Source organism: Lonchura striata, chromosome 1, assembly GCF_050655825.1.
Source record: "Lonchura striata isolate lonStrDom1 chromosome 1, ASM5065582v1, whole genome shotgun sequence".
Lineage (NCBI taxonomy): Eukaryota > Metazoa > Chordata > Aves > Passeriformes > Estrildidae > Lonchura > Lonchura striata.
Genome location: NC_140703.1, coordinates 70,294,942 through 70,309,311, shown reverse-complemented (window position 1 = coordinate 70,309,311; position 14,370 = coordinate 70,294,942). Strand labels below are relative to the sequence as shown.

At 41.9% G+C, this 14,370-nt stretch overlaps 1 protein-coding gene across 10 annotated transcripts in view; it reads left to right on the top strand.

Annotated features, from left to right (window-relative positions):
• The window catches only part of MTUS2 (microtubule associated scaffold protein 2), a 273,605-nt gene that overhangs the window by 37,132 nt on the left and 222,103 nt on the right, over window positions 1–14,370 (top strand). For 3 of the 10 annotated variants that reach the window (XM_021541971.4, XM_021541970.4, XM_021541969.4), the window contains one exon: window positions 1,235–1,307. The exons of the other annotated variants lie outside the window; for them this stretch is intronic. The gene's annotated coding sequence lies outside the window, so the exon portion shown is untranslated. The remainder of the gene's footprint in view (window positions 1–1,234; window positions 1,308–14,370) is intronic. 10 annotated transcript variants of the gene reach the window in all.

Below are 14,370 nucleotides of genomic sequence, written 5' to 3'. Positions count from 1 at the left end.
TGTGAGGAAGCAAACTGAAATTTAAGTATTAGTTGCCAAAAAACATTGGTGTCTCTGGGAGAGCAACAAGCACTTTATGCTCTCTTCTTCCTTGGTGTTGCACTTTTTTATATCAATACTAAACCACATCAATATGTTTTCAATCTTTCACTTCTGTGTATTGCACTTTATCTTCTCCTCATAGGTTTACAGAGAAAATGGGATTAAAAAACTTCGATAGGGGAACCAATCAGACAACTCTGCATGGGTTTTCATCTGATTTGTACTGAAATGACACTATGTGCAGTGCTATGGCAAAGGCACGAGATACAATTAAGACAGCACAGCCCTCAGGAAGTATTAAGATTTAATAACAGTACTGAAATCTGATCTGCCATTCCCAGCCCCATTTACAGCATGGCATTTGGATGCTGTTGTAAGTGTGCTTCAAAATGAGTCTCTGCTTGGTTATGCAAATTGTTCTTGTACCAAGGAACCACTGTGTGCTGCAAAATTAAAACTGGGAGGAAAAATAACTGCTGTGGGATAACATGCAATAAATCTTCTAAAGCTGCTGGCTCTGGTGAGGTAACGTCTTGTCCCTCTGTGGGTGGAACATTTCTCTGTTGAATCATTACAGTTTTGCTCAGAAACATCCTACTGCTTGAACTGCTGTGGGAAGAGCAGTAATGTCAAGCAGATATCAGGTTTTCCCAATAGGAGCATCCTGCTGGGAAATGGGCTGCACTGGTGTGATGGTGTAAAAAGCTCAGCTGCGGCAGCTCTCTGTAATTGCTATTCCCTTCTGATTCCTTTGCTGAATGTACAAAACTGCTTCTCACGAACACATCTGAGAACAAAATCCTTGACTTGTCACTAGTGTAATACTCTGCATTCTAAGCTGGGGTTTCTAACTAGTTTGCCTTCATCGTCTCTTGCAATCACTATTTTAAATTGAGTCTGTCATCTCCTGTTGAGATGGTGCCAAAGCCTGACACTGAGAACAAATGCTTCTGTTTCAATCAGTGATGTTTAATTTTTCATGATGAGTACAGTTTAGTGCCTCCCCAGGTAGGAGGCTCTGCTGCTAATTACCAAGGAAATGTTTTCTGCCTGCACAGGACACGTGCATTCTGCATCTTGGCTCTGTTAAGCAGATGAGCTGGGTGGGATCAATGTGGTGCCTGATGGTTGCACCAACAGCTCTTACTACTACTGCTGCTTGAAGAAAGACCTTCTCACTTTTCTCTTGTAGCCCACCCAGCTGCAAAAGAAAGTCTCTTTTATGAGGACACTGTTGAAGGAGGTCTGTAGTCCTGCTTGCACTGGTAAGCAACACTTCTCACAGAGGAGTACTGTGTGTGATGTGAACAAAGGGGAGGCTAGATTTGGTTCTTCCATGTATCCTTTAGTGATGAGGAGTTTGGTCCTAATAATTTTTGGCAATTGGCTTGTAGACATACAGCAGAAAACATCTCACATCTTCCAAAATGGGTTAAAATTTTTGTGGATTTTTGGGGTGCTGTTTGTTTGTTTATTTTTGTTTCATTTTGTCTCTTTTTGGTATATGGCTTAAAATTATGACCATTTAAGATTTATTTTCTATGATGGTGCTGGGTTGAAAAGATTGGTGAGGTTTATCTCACTTTTTTGGTGAGCTTATATCAAGACAATTGAACAGCATAGGAGTTGTTATGTTCCATTTAAGAGCTGTTGTATGGAGTGTTCTGGGATTTGCTTAGAAGGGGTTGTTTTGAATGTATACTTACTTGTTACATAATTTCCTAAGTTGTTGTTTAGTCCCACCATTCATTTCCTAATAATAAGTCACACAGGATTCTGCTCTTCTCTTTGATCCTGCATTGTTTGCCAGGAGGATTTTCAGTAGCAGTCTTCTGTACTGAGTAGAGCATGTAAGTGGAGGAATAAGAAATGCCTCATCATGGGTTTTCAGTATCTGCTTGTGCTGAAGAGTAGTGCCTTATATAAGAAATACAAGATAGTAAAACCTCTCTTATGAAAAATCAAAAATTACATGTTATGTGGACTGTACCCTTTACCACCATAGAAGGAAGAGGCTGCTTCAGTGCTTGGACCTGCCCGGCCTGTTCCAGTACACTCCTCTTGGGGAATTCCTGTTTCAGAGTAAGGGAGGCAGCAACGACAAGCAGCACTGGCAAAAACTGGCTGAAGAGTTTGCTTCCCAGGGTGTGCAGCTGCTTGTTCCCATGTCCTTATTTCCCCAACCAGAGCAGGGCTGGGTTTTGGGTTCTGTGCCTATGGTGACTCCTTAATGCCTATGAGGTATGTATGGGGTATAGGTTTGACTTTTTTTGGGGCACTCTTGGCAAGTCTCAGTCCACAGGGAATCAAGGAAGAGCAAGGAGACCTTTGGCAGTGACTTGGATGGGATGATGAGCCCCACAATGATGCTTTTAGGTGGGGCTGCATGCAGGGTTTTTCTCCACCATGTGCTTTATGGCATACTGACTGCAGAGCAGATCCCATGAGAAGATCAAGGTACATATGCCTTTCCATAGAGGTGCTAAGGTTTTTAGAGCTGCTGTGACTAAATTTAATAGATTCTTAGTTTTGAAAACAGAAGTGTAATCTCAGGGCTTCACTCAAGGGCTGGCATAGCTCACATAGGAAATCCATGAGCAATAGCAATTCCTAAAGCTTGCCCTGAGCATGGTTAGGATGTTAGGATCTGAACAAATATAGGAAATCAAGTCCTTAGGACTTAAATGAGGCCCTAAAGAGCTTAGAGATCTACCAGTCCTTTAGGCACCAAACTATGTGTCGCCACTGCTGAAGGCAGGTATACGCATGAAGAGCCCCGTTTTTCAGTGATGAAGAGGAAAGATTATGAGCACTCAAAAAAATGTTTAGTTGAAACACAAGTGTTGCAGGGTGTGCTGTTGCTCATACCTGGGCTGGCCAGGACTTCTTGGATCACAGCTCTCTTGAACACTGGTGTTAATTCCACTTAGGATTTGGATGTCTGTACTTGCTATTCCAGGTCATACCATGGGTTTCTAAACCAAGGGAATGGCTCTAAAACCTCTTTCTCCACAAAATTAAGTTCTGCAGTATTTCAGAGTATTTTGCCAGAGTGGAAAACTTGAACTTTTGTTCCAAATTAAAGCACAAGAATTTTATTAGAGGTAATTGGAGTGGCTCAATATATTTGACTTTCTGAAGAATTACTGATGAGGTATTTTAGTGTGAAGTTGGGGTTTGTGGCTGGGGAGTATCAAATCAAGCTATGGTGTGTATATTTGAAAAGGATAATACAAATTCTGACTAAATGGAAACCTGGTTCTAGGGGTAGTGAGAATTTAGCTTTTCCTTTCAGATTTTGGTGTTGGAAGAGCTAAAGAAGCCGTCTACAATTTTTTGACCTTCACAAATTTTGACCTATTCTGCTTTCTCAAAATAAATAAATAAGAAAAGCCAGCTGAGAGCTTACTTGTGGGAGTGAATGGCTATGACACTTTACATTTTTCCACCAGGGCAGGGGTAACTCAAGTAGATCTTGCAGTTTTCTGCAAGTCCTGCAGATTTGGTGTGGTCCCTCCTATAGATACAGACACCAGTGTCACAACTTTCACTGAAGATGGAAGCCAGGTGTCTAGTGCTCATGGCAAAGAAATCAAAAATATGATTAAGAGACGTCCAAAGAGAGAGTGAATCCAACCCTGACACAAATTGTCATGTTAAAAATGCTTAAAATCTAATTATTTAAGCTAGGCTGTGATTATGACAATTATTTTTTAGAATGATGACATGGTGAAACAAGAGGTCTTCTAAGCTCTTGGAAGGTTCCTCTGCAGACACAGATGATAGAAACTTATGTAAGTGAAAACTTTCACTCTTATTTAATCTCATGCCTCCTGGAGCAAAACTCTTTAAGAAAAACACCAACATAACATTCAGCAATTTGCTGTAGCTCCTTGGGGATTTCCCTCCCCCTCCCCTCCAAACTGGTCTTGCCCATCTCCTTTGTGTTCAGGGAAAATTAGTGAGCTGCACTTGTTACAGCAGATCAGCTGAGTCCTCACCTCCTACTTTGGATCAGCACAGTGCTGAGTCTTTATTTTGCCCTGGGATAAGGGCAACAAAAGTAGTTTGATGTCTTTGTTAGACCTCTTATTAATTCAGTGTGTTTTATACACAAGGGTGGAAAGATTGTTTTCAAATCAGTATGTCTTGAGGTTTTTGCTGCAGATGTTTTGTTCAGAAAGTGACCAGCCTCACTGATCTGTGTGAGGTGTGTAGTACCAGCTAGAGCCAGGAACTGGAACTCTTTGGTTTTAGGAGTACTTTGCATTATTGAGATATGAAGTGCACACCACATACTTCAGCAGAGCTGTGTGCCAGGGAAACACCCCCAGCAATAAACCTGAGCTGAATAAATTCCTGTTTCCTCTATCCGGGGAATATCCATATGACACTGATGAATTCTGCCAGCTCACATGTCGAAGTTCTATGTTTAATGTTGAAATTTAGTTTCAGAAGGGATTTACTAAATTAGTGCTGTTATGGATGGGGAAACACATAAGTAAACAGAGATTAATTGATTCAAGAGAACTGAGCTCCTTGCTTGGAAGAACAGTGTGTGGATGGGATCCTGTAATGGATGTCTGGGTCTGGGTGTCAGGGTGAAATATTGATGATTATTTCTGTGGCTCAGGTCACTGGAATGAATGAAATGATATCTTACAGAAGAAAATTGATTTGCATTAATTTCTGTTTGGGATGCACAATTAATAAAAAAACTATTTATCAGAAGATACAATATTGTGTCTTTGTATTTTGCTGTAATATTTTGCGTGTTCAATTTCTGCAGTGGTTTACTTAGGCTCTTTTAGAAAATTTCTTTCATAAATACACAAGAATAAGCAAAAAATGAAAAAAACTCACCCCTCATCTGATCTCATCTAGTACTTAATTTGAAGTGGCAAAACACCACAAATTCAGAATTAGTAACACTTCACAGCTAATACTGACTTGCTAAAGATTTCTAATGTTAGAGCATCCTACTGTATTACAGAGCTATGAACTGAAATTTCAGTGTTAACTTGTAAGTACTCCCAATTTATCTATCTATATATCTCTGGTTTTGAAGTAAGAAAGGCAAAAAGTCAAAAATCTTTTGATATGAATGCATAGAAAGATCATTAAGTTTATTTTCTTTTAAAAGCATTTAATATTTCATGCCTCCTGCCAGCCCAGCTGGGAGTCCTTAAAAGCACGTATTTTCAGGAGCTGACCAACATGTCTTTGGTGTGGGTTTGGTTTATTTTTTCTTCTTCTTCTTTTTTCTTTCCTCAGAAAATGCAGATGGGCCAAACTCACAACTCTTAAGTTTGGATTAATTTTTAATTTTATAGAACATTCAAAAATATTTTGAAACTGGACCAAAATACCCCTGAAAGTTCAAAATAAAATAATATATTTTTGTTTATGATTTTGGGGACATTAAAAAAAGGTAATTATTATACCAAAAATACAAGTAAGAGACAAAATCAAGCAATGTTTTGGTGCTATTAAAATATTTCATTCTCCCAAATACTATAGTAGAATATTATTTCTTGAACATTTTAGTATCAAAGTAATTTACTTCTTGTGTGCCAAAAAAAAAAAAGGATTCTGTCCCCAGAATTAGAAATAACAAAGACTCAGTCCATTGGGACTCTAATTCTGACACTGATTTTAATGTGGAGGACAGACTGGGATCACTGTGAGTTGTGTTCTCATGAAGCTTGTGACAATTATAATAAGTATGAGATAATGGTAGATGAATATGGAAACATACAGATGGCAGCTGGTGGTCCATGAGAGATGCAGGAAGCCTCATCCAATTTGTTGTATTGGTTCAGACAGGTTTATTGTCCATCAGTGTACTGTGTGGACCATATTGAGGGTGTCTGGTTGCTCTGTCTTCTTTCCCTGACTTCTGTTTGGACTTGTTCTGCTAGCAATAATTTATTTTAAAATATGTATCTTATTTTCTATGTACTTGTCTTTCAGTTTTGGGCCATATCACATTTCCTCCACTGAATAATGAACCTTTTCTTCGCAGCCTGCCTTCTCCCCTTCTTGAAATTAAACAGCCATTCGTGTTTTCAGGGGTTCAAGGCCACCTAGGTACCACATGGTCTGTTTTCCATGGTTTTGAAATGGGTTGCCATGGGAGATGCTGCCCTAGGGCCAATGCTGAGGGTCCCAGCAGTACAGGGACAACACAGGAGTGCTGACATGGGATCCTGTTTAATGAAAATAATTGTGTGGATAACATTGGAAATCAAAACCCATTCTGTTTGCCAGCTGGTTCAGGTTCATACCTGCTGTGCCAGTGCTCCTCAGTGTCACTCCTGCCAGCCTGCTTTTAAATGTGAGGGATATTTTGGGGCAAATGGTTTTCCCTTTGTACTTTAAGTGCTTGCTGGAGATCCTCAGCTCTGCTGCTGCCATTTTGCTGCCAGCAGCTCATTTCAGACACAGGATCTGGTATTGATTAGAATTGATTAACATTTCTATAGCGCTTCTTCTTCATGTGGAGCTGAGTGCCATTGAAGCCACTTGGCAGCTGGTAATTTACATCCTGGAAGGGTAAAAGGTCTTGTCCTGAGTAATCGAAGGGATAACAGCGACTGCTCTGCTCATGGGCTGAGGTGGTGCCTCGGGATCCTGAAGGAGGGGCTCTGTGCACAGAGTGCAGTGTCCCTGTGCGAGGGTCTCGGGAGACCTTGCAAGCTGGAGAGAAGGAATGGAGGCACATCTCTGCCCTTGTAACTCTGGGTCTGGATCTGCTGTATCAGAGCAGCCTCTGGAAAAAAGTGTGCGAAGAAAACAAAATGCACATTGGACATCTGTTGTCTTCTAACTTCTAGCTCTCATTTGAATAATGGAAAGGTGTGAGCTCCTGGGATGAAGCATTTATAATGAAAGCAGTGACCCAGTGAGTGATGCAGTTTGTGATCTGGTTTTGAAATGACTCGTGACAACATTTGTTAGATTTCTTCCTAATTTCTTTCTTCTGTATTTCTGTATTTCTGATCTCCGCAAAAAAAAAAAAAAAAAAAACAAAAACAAAAAAAAAACCCCAAAAAACCAAAACAGAACTCTTAGGCAACTCCAGAATCAAAATAGAAAATGTAAGGTGCATACACAGAAATCCTTCAAGCTTTACTTGTACTTGCTTTTGTTTCATCAGGTGTATTCAAAGTCACTTGAAAGATTTTTAGTTTTCTTGTGCTCATTTTCTTTATCCAAAAAATATTGAAAATGTCCTATCATTTCTGCCCTCTTTGGAATCTTTCAGAGGACACAGATGTGACTAGCTAGCATTTTCTTTCATTCATTAATTGAAAGCCTGGAAAGTTTTGATCATTAATAAACATGTCTTTTCTTCCAGCTATTTATATTACATCCCTACAAGATAGAGGTTAACTTTGCTGAAAAACAGTTTTAACCCATTTAATCAAAATTTTTCTTTCCCTCAAGCAGAAATCACTGTTATGGTTGCCATCATTCTCCTTGTTCCTCACTCATCAAGAGGGTCTTTCAAGTAAATACTGCAGACAAGGACTGAATTTAAAGAAAATGCAGCAGCCAGTTCTTTGAGGCACTCTCTATGCGTTATAAAGAAGAAAAGAGTTCTAGGGGCTAGATTTAATGGAGTACTCCATGTGTCTGTGTTTACCCAGGCATATCCTCTTGTACTTTGTTGTTCAGGGCACTCTGAGTGCTCACAGCTGGTCTTATGTGGCTTCAGTTCCCAAAAGGCTGCTGCTACCATGGCACTCAGGAGTGGCTGCACACATGCTTTGGGCACTGGTGCCTGTACATCCATCCTGGATTTTTAAGTGGCTGTGGGGAGCCCTTAATTTCATCCCATAACAGTTCAGGTTCTGTATCACCATTAGTCAAAATTGATCAAGTGCCTGTTCTCCTTCTGCTCCAACTCCACTGCTCCAGGGGTTGTGGGCCCAGGCCAGGTAGGGCATGCTTCCATATCCATCTGGGCTCAGTCTCTTCACTTTCCAAGGCAGCTGCTCCATTTCTGAGCAGCAGCTCTCTGTGCTGCTTGTGCAGGCTCCTCAGCCAAGTCCATAGCTCCCAACTCACCTACCAGAGTCTGAGCTGGTAAGTATCCTGCTACTGATTGCTACTTCTGAGCCACTGCACTCTGTGCCTAAGACATTTTTGAAAGTACTTTGCACTTAAATGACTTGTCAGTTTTGCTACAGTTTGCTGGTATTATTTGTTGGGCTGGGGTATATTGCATTTGACTCTTCTTCATATAGGGTATTGCAATACCATTAACAACATTTGCAAACACTATCTGCTGTTTGGTTGGGCAGTAATGAAAGTGCTGTGATGTGTCTGAACTGGGTAGCAACCAGAGAATCATGAAATTATGGCCACTTTAAAGGACTTGAAAATTCATCTGGGAAGCATCTTTGCAGGTGAACGGAATAGCAGCCCATTGGTTAAATTTGCCTTGGGTTTGGGGATATGTAGAGGTCATGGTAAGATTCAAATGTAATTACATCACTCATTCAGAATGCAATAGTTTCCAATACCACATATTCTGCTCACTACTTTGCAAGTAGATAGAGGGAAAAAAATAGCCTAAGGGAATGCCCACATCTTAGAGAATCAGACCACTCATTTTGCATAGGTGTCTGTGTTTTGTGTGTGTGCATCCATTACTCGCAGAGCCAGACAGCCAGCTATTATTCTCTGGAACAGGCAGAAGCTAAAATCTGCTGTGGATTTATGCTGTGCTGGTCCTTTTTTGATTGACTGACTACTATCTAGGTGAATACATTTTATGTCCCCCTTGTATTATAAATATGTAATCTATAAAGTATGTAAGAGACAGCAACCGTAGAGAAGATTGTAAAAAAGTTTTCATTATACAGTTTCCTGGATTTAGGTAGCCAGAACATAGTGAAAGATTTGCCTTTCTAGATGAGAAATTCCAAACATGGTCCATCTCCAAAGATGACAACCTGATTTTAGAGGTTTTACAGATTCAATAAATAGTATTTTTGAGAGAGGAAAGCGGAAAAAGAAATGTTAGCATTTAAAGTGATTTTTAACACGCTTCCCTGGGAAGGTGGGAATCATACGGAACTTTGAACCTGATGGCCTAAGCATGTTTGCACAGCAGGGGGTTCAGTGTGCTACAGATTTGGGGAATTTATATTAATGGTCATTTGAAAACCAGCTGATGTTTGCACACAGCACAAATCCTACGAGCCCTGCTGTCAGTCTCCATGGGAGTCAGGTATGCTTGCAAAGTCAGTCAAGTTTTATAATTAGCTGCCTGATCCAGTGCACTGCTCCAAGCTGTCTCAGAAAGCTTTCCAACAATTTCAGGGGATGCAAGGTCAGACCTTTTTCTTGTAGCAGCTCGAGCCCTTGTGCTCCCTGTTGGCCGTGGGGGATGAATGTCCTTAAAGTAAATAAACTCAGCTCCATATAGGGAGTTCAGAAGAGCCTTTGAAGATTGGTGCCCTGTCATCTCAGTGGGGATGTCAAAGTCCTGGAAACTTTTCTGTGGAAAAGTCTCCAAGAAGGCATGTTACAGCCTCCTCTCCCAGTCTGCTGACACTGCAGGTGCTTGCACAGATCCGTGTAACCCCACTGCAGGGAAACTCTATTAAAGTTGCATAGTGGGGTGCTTAAAGCCAAATACAAGTCAAGATAAAGGTTAAAGACACAGTTTTACTCCCCCCATCCCCTTTCCAGCTTATATTCATTCTGTTACTTTGCAGTTGCCTCACTGCAGCACGTTGCTTTTTCCCCTGGGAAAGCACAAGTAGGTTGGAGGAGAGTGCCCAGGCAAAGCAGAGAGGCCACTCGTGCGAGAGGCACTGTGCAAGAAGCTGTGCTGCCCTCGGGATGCACTGGGAGTGGTGCCTCGCCCAGTGAGCAGGGTGGGAGGGGAGTTGAGAGTTGCAGGTCTGTTATAAGGAGGAGGGAGCAGGTGCAGCTGCTGCACCTCCAGAGAGGACAAGGACTCCCAGCCTGAATGCAGAGCTGGGTGTCTGCAGCTCTTGTGTGAACAGGGGCTGAGAAGGAGGTCTATGTGAGCAGTTGAGGGCTGGCTGGCAGTGTTAGCAGAAACAAATCTGACAGAGACATGTAGGGCTCAAACCTGACTGATTTCTTGCTGGGAAGGCACATCACATGCTTCTTGCTTCAGGGGCTTACTCAAAATTAATTGGTGTGTGGGTTGGGGATGCCCTTACCTGTGCTGGCAGAGTTTATTCTGCAAAAGTCTAGGGACTGTGGCATGGGGCGGGATGGCTGCTGGTGGGGATGGAGCATGGCCAGCTGCAGCCTGGTCACCTGTGCCCTGTCCCCAGTGCTGGTGTGCATGTCATGCACCCGGGCCAAGACTTGGCACCTGCAGACTATGGAGATTGCTTTACATACATCTCAGCTGGCAGGGAGGACTCACTGCTTGGCCGAGAAAAGTGTCTGGCTCCTCTTTTCCTTACAGCCTTGTGAGCGGAAACATTTGGAGAGCTCATTACAGGCTTTCTCCTAGCTGGCCCAGGGGAGAGATCAGGTGGTATTTGCTTCCTTCAGGGATGGGTTTTCCTGCCCCTTATTTGCTGGGGCACATTTCCTGTGAGACCTGTGAGAGGGCTGGGCGTTCTTGTAGTTGCTGCCGCAGATACACTGGATGTCCCCAGCACAGCAAGTCCCACAGGCTGGAGAGCTGCATTAGCTTGCTAATAAGAAATAAGCTCATAAGTTATAAACTAGAAAGTGTCTGACCAGAGTCCAGACGTAAGCTTATGAACAGTTAACCTGAATATTTCTGCACGATACCCAGTGTGGTTTAAGCCTACCTTCTGCCTCTTCTGACACTTGATGTACTGGTGCACCGTCCATCTTCCTCCTGGTCATCTCTCCTTAGGCAGCAACGTGCAGGGTGCTGTGTGTGACCTGAGGACTTGCTCCAGGAGCAGCAGCTGAAGTAATGAAGAGCACATCAGCTGTTTCCTCCTTTCACATGGAGTGCATGCTGCTCTCTGGACCAAATCAAGGGATTTGCTGCTGAGAAGCACCCCGGTGCAGGTGGCTGCTGACACTGCTGGACCCTTTAAGCAGCGTTTGCTTTTTGCATTGATGTCAACAATTGTGCTGCTAGAAACAATAGGAAGTTAAATTCTGCAGATGTATTTTCAGAGTCTGTTTCATATCAAACAGATCACATGTCTTCATGGCATAGTCAACATTGGCTCCAGCAGAACTTATCCTCTGCATCAGATAGATACCGAGTATTCTTTAGGAAGCCTAAGCTAGAGGAAGAGGCATTGCTTATGTTCAATGAGGCTAGCTAGCCTGAAGAAATCCACCTGGCTACAGAAACAAGTTATATGGGATGCTGCTTTTGTGCTCTTCAAATATTTGGTGGAAAGCTGAAACATTCCAGTGAGGTTATAACCAAATGCATACTTTGGTTGCTGGGTGTACAAACTACAGGGAAGAAAAAATAGATGGCTTTTGCCTTTCTTTGAAGAATTTGTATCCTTGTTGTAAAAAGAACATCAAAAACTGAAGGTGCAGAAAGAAACCATGGAAATAAGAAAACACAGTTACAGGCACTGAACACCTCAAAGAAAGCCTGAGAGGTGACTTGATGTCATATATAAACTCAGCCACAGTGACATTAAAAGACTGGTAAAGAAAGGACTGTCAAGGACTAATAGTTGAAAGCTGATACCATTGAAACTCCAACTGGAAGTAAGTCACCACTTCTATGGCTCAATTAGGGAGCTAATGAATGAAATTTAATAACTCCTCACATACAGAGGTCAGACCAGATAATTGTTTCATTCCTCTGGGCTTAAGTTCTGTGAATCCAAGAACTGTGTACCTTCCATGGTTTCACCAAGGAAAAAAATATGTAGTAACTAGCAAATGTGTCTCCTCAAGTCTGAACCGATTTGAAAATGTTTTCTGTAGTCTAAATGCAGTTTTAGAGTGTCAGAATTTTAGAGGCATTTTTGCTTCAATTTTTGATAAAGTTATTCTGAGGCCAATTATCTTTGAATTATTACTGTGTGCAATTTGGCAAGCATGCACTGATTTTAAATAGATTTAATAAAATCTTTGGAAAATAATATGAATAAAGAATATTTTATAAAAGCTAATGTTTCTGAACTGAGCAGTAGTTTTATCCTTTGGGAAGTTAAATTATTTTGCTTTCAGACTGGTACAAATTAGGAGTAATTAAACTAAAGTCAGCAGAGTGACCTTTGTCAGATTGGATGTAAGCTAGTTTGTATTGCAGGCCACCAGCAAGGATCATTGAAAAATACTCTCCTTGTGGGTTTTCTGATTTCAGCTGTTTATTAAGGTTGCTTAATCTGATAAATTTGAGGTTTTTTTATATCAGCGAAAATCAGCAGACTACCTCCAAATGCTGGAAAGGAAGGATTTTCAGCCACGGAGTGTTTGTGGAGTTCACTTTGACTATCTGCATTTTGCAGTCTGTGGGCTGGTAGCCAGTGGGTCATGTTCATCATGTGTCACTGCCCCAGCTGGGCTCAGGCATGGCTGTCTTTCCAGCAGGATGAATAGGTACACCCAGGGAATGGAAGTCCCTTCATAAAGGGGCAGGGAGTAGAGTTCTTCTTGTTGGGGTATGCAAGACCTGCAGGGCCAGCTCTGTCTCAGCCCCCTAGGCAATCCTTGGATTAGACCAGGGCATCCTGCCTGTCTTCTGCCCCCTCCATCCTCAGCTTTTCCCCTCTGGGGCCCTTACCCTGCAGTGTCTAGCATGTGGAGTTGTGATCACCCTAGAGCATGAGCTCTGCTGCCTTTCCTCTGCCCTGCCAGCTGCCTGTCCCTCAGTGCCTGAGCTCAAGCATGGGGCTTCCTGCTGTGGGAAAGCAAAATGCCAGAGTTTCCTCATGAATGGTCTTTTTCTTCTGTGCATACGTTCACATGCATATATCCATATGCATGTGTGTCTCCATATGCACAGTTATTCATAAGGAGTAATTGGTAACCAAAGACTGGGGAGTGCAGGAGAAGCCTCTGCTGTGTGACTCTCCTCAAAAATTTTCCTCCTGTGTGACAGGGGGAAAAAATGTGTGGGATGAGCATGCATGCATTCGTTGTTGTGTACAGGGGGAATTTACATTGCCTGGTGTGTTTGAATTAGTACATTGATAAAAATGTGGTTTTGACTGTTTGGAATGGTTACACTGAAGCACTGCGCTTTGTGTTTCTCTTGCCTTAGCGTCTGCAAACAATTCTCAGAATAGCCTCAGACTTGGAATGTCTGAATTTAATTACTGTTAACACTAGAGATATTTAGTCCCATTTGGGGGAGGAAAAAAACCACAAATTTTCAGGAGCGGAGGTAGCTTGTAAAGATAGCAGCATTGAGAAGTTTGTTAGCTGGGCTGTAGTAATTAAGCTTATTTCCATAGCAACATTATCAGCTTAACTCCAGAATTTTAAGTTTTTTGTGTGCCTGGTAATTAGAACTAACATCCTAATTTTAGCAGAGATATTACATTTTTGTTTGGCAAGAGCCTTGTAACTAGGCAAACTGATTGAAGAGTGAAATAATGTTCTATTTTCCCTTATTTCTCTTTCTTGGATCATTTCAGACTGCTTAACTGGCCAAAAGCATATCATTGCAGTCTGCTTTCTTAGTACATAAGACTGCATTTACCATTGAGGAGAAATGTATATGTTTATATCTATATAAAATGTTCTTAAAATTATAAAAGCTTGCCTATCTGTGCAGTCCATAGCAAAACACAAAGGCAGAAAGAAAGTACAGCAATTAAGAATTTTGATGCAGTTCTGGTCCAAATTGCTCCAATACAACATGGCAGTGGCCCCTCTCTCTGACAGGGATTTGAATGAGTTGCTGCTGAGCCCAGGAAGGGAGAGTATCCTGCCTGCTCACGAGCAAGCCATGGCGTTGTGCAGCTGGGATCTGCAGGGAAATGAGGTCCCCATCCCATCTTAGTCTCACTTCTCACCAGTGTTCTTGGTTTCCGTGAGGCCTGTGATCCTTTCCAAGGCAGAGTGCCATTTTTCCACTGAGTTTGGTGGAATGACTCCAAATTTGGCCCCATATGACTAGACTCTGCCTATTTCATATAACCAGCCTGGCAGAGTATACTATTTCATAATTATATAATGTTTACCTTACAAATTAAAACATAAGTCCATGAAAAGAGTTATGAAAAACCAAGCGGCCTCAGTGTGAGAATTTGGGTTTGTGTGGGTTTTTTGTGTCCTCCATCCTCTAATCCCTCTCAGCGCCTGCAGCATGCCATGTTTGCTCTATTTTTTCCAGCCTGGTGGGTAAACATCAGCCCAGGCTGTGAC